At 44.2% G+C, this 2,500-nt stretch overlaps 2 non-coding genes across 2 annotated transcripts in view; both read right to left on the reverse strand.

Annotated features, from left to right (window-relative positions):
• Positions 1-972: 972 nt before the first annotated feature.
• Positions 973-1,127, reverse strand: LOC143261761 (5.8S ribosomal RNA). The gene has a single exon (XR_013035803.1). It is a non-coding gene; the product is annotated as a 5.8S ribosomal RNA (ribosomal RNA).
• A 1,326-nt stretch (positions 1,128-2,453) lies between these two features.
• The window catches only part of LOC143261778 (small subunit ribosomal RNA), a 1,921-nt gene continuing 1,874 nt past the window's right edge, over positions 2,454-2,500 (reverse strand). Inside the window, exon 1 of the ribosomal RNA XR_013035820.1 lies at positions 2,454-2,500. This exon is cut by the window's right edge and continues 1,874 nt beyond it. This is a non-coding gene — a ribosomal RNA (small subunit ribosomal RNA).

The following is a 2,500-nucleotide window of genomic DNA, read 5'->3' on the forward strand; positions in this document are numbered from 1 at the left end:
TTATCGCGCCTCACCAATATATATTTTATAAAATTCGATATCCTCTCCAAATATAGATCTTCGAAACACTCGCAAGACGATTACAATCGGTATAACTTTAACGTCCGTCCGAAAAGTACTTTCGGGGACTAGACGACCGATTGATCTCGTGCGGTTTCGCTATTCGATCATTTGAAGAGAACAAAAAGATATATGGGGCGACCGACAAACGGTTTTCCCGTAGAACCAGACTCGCGATTGCGTTGACACACACATCATAGCCACACCAATAGAAGAGTTTTAGGACGGTAACCCGGGTGGGGTGTTCTTTACTCAGAATATGTGCAACATCGGATCTATATAGCCATCGATACAATTCGTACACAAATGTGTCGTACGAAGAGAGAGACTTTTTTTCCTCTGGCAACATAACGGTAAGAGACATCCTTCCACACTCATAGGTTCCACTCCCTGGGGCTATGATATATATATACATATAAATTCAAATTCGAAGCAACGGTCACAATTCTACTCTATATTTTTGCGGGTTATGTGTTCTTTCGTTCAATTTCTTTCATGCGTTCGTTCGATCTCTGTACACAGTCTTCACATAGGACAGACTCGTGTAGTACGCTTTCGTGGGTTAAACCCATCTCGTTTCATTTCAGGCGACGTCGGGAGCGCGTTGAAAATGTACCAGTGAAATCTCGATAGTTCTACGGATACGAATCGTCCCGAAAAAGATTTTGTCACCGCTTCGAAGCGGTGTTTCAGACGGGCGGACGTATATAAAACATATACGACACACGACACCGCCTTCCACACTCACGCTAGTTCGAACACGATTTCCATCTCTCTCGAAGACTGTTAGACGTACGTAAAATTTCTCAATATTCATAGGACCGCGACAAACGCCGACGAAGCGCCCATCATTCGCTCGTACGTATATAGGCAACAAGTGCCATCAACGCAAGCAGTTTATAAGTACGTAAACGACCCTCAGCCAGGCGTGGTCCAGGAATTGTATCCGTGGACCGCAATGTGCGTTCGAAATGTCGATGTTCATGTGTCCTGCAGTTCACACGTTGACGCGCAATTAGCTGCGTTCTTCATCGACCCACGAGCCAAGTGATCCACCGTTCAGGGTAATTTTTCCCTTTTATTCTCTCATATATATAATGTGTATTTGCTATCCACCACATTTTTGTGTTATATTTCGGAACAAGCCGATACCCGAAGAGCTCCAACCAGCGCGCGAAGGAGATTCGGGAGTCGTCGTACAACGACATAATTGTCCCTTAAAGAACGAGATATTTCCGTCGAAACCATATATATATGTACGAGCAAATCCAAAACCACTGTTTTCTTGCAAGTTCGACGGTCGGAGCGAATAGAACATTGAAAAGCCTTCTATCGAAGAAACACAGAGAGTATATCACCTCCAAAAACGACGGGGATATGGATATTCAAACTGGACAATTATCAACCCGATACTGGATTCGAAAAGTTTCTCTCTCCTTTCGTCGTTATTTACACCGGACGGACTCACGGCCGGCTCTAGCTGGGTGTCATATATATATACGTCCCACGCTCATGCTGCCACTAGCGCGCAACAGAGTAGGGTGTCAATGACAACGACACAGCATTGAAACGAGCTACACAAGCCGGTCTCTCTTGATACCAATGTAAACGAGCATTAAGTTATCTTCAGACTGCCCGATATTTTCGTCCTTTGGACTTTCCCAACGATTCCTTTTTTTCTTTTTTTTTTACACCACAGCGAAGACTTGAGGAAGCGTGATTAGCACGCTCGCATCCCTCCCTGTCCTACTACAACTGTGTGTGTGTGTGTAAAGAAAGAAAAAAGAATACATTGGCTTTCTCTCTATCGAGAAGATGGCCTACGCAACGCAGATCAAAGGCCTAATACGTGTAATATAATACGCATCTGGCCGTGTATAAATCACGCACGAATGATCTGGTCGGGCCCAACTCTTCTCGTACGCTTATTTTTCCGTGTTGAGGCACTATCATAAAATCACACAAACCCCAACACGTGTGTGTCTTGGAAGGAAGATGGCCTACGCAACGCAGATCAAAGGCCTAATACGTGTAGTACACACGTCTGCCGTGTAAATCACGCACGAATGATCTGGTCGGGCCCAACTCTTCTCCACCACACCACATCCCAACTTTGTACATTTTTATATATTTTTGTGCGTTGGGGCACCTTCATAATCACAAACCCCAACAACACATATATCTCTCTCTCTTTGAAAGATTTGTTGTGGCCTACGCAACGCAGATCAAAGGCCTAATACGTGTAGTACACACGTCTGGCCGTGTAAATCACGCACGAATGATCTGGCGGGCTCAACAATATCTTTTTTTTTTATATGAATTCTTATCCACAAACTAATCGAATTCATTTTCTCTCCTCCTCTCCTCTCTCTTTGAGATATATTGGAACATTGTAATGATCCTTCCGCAGGTTCACCTACGGAAACCTTGTTACGACTTT

Source organism: Megalopta genalis, unplaced genomic scaffold (genome assembly GCF_051020955.1).
Source record: "Megalopta genalis isolate 19385.01 unplaced genomic scaffold, iyMegGena1_principal scaffold0068, whole genome shotgun sequence".
Lineage (NCBI taxonomy): Eukaryota > Metazoa > Arthropoda > Insecta > Hymenoptera > Halictidae > Megalopta > Megalopta genalis.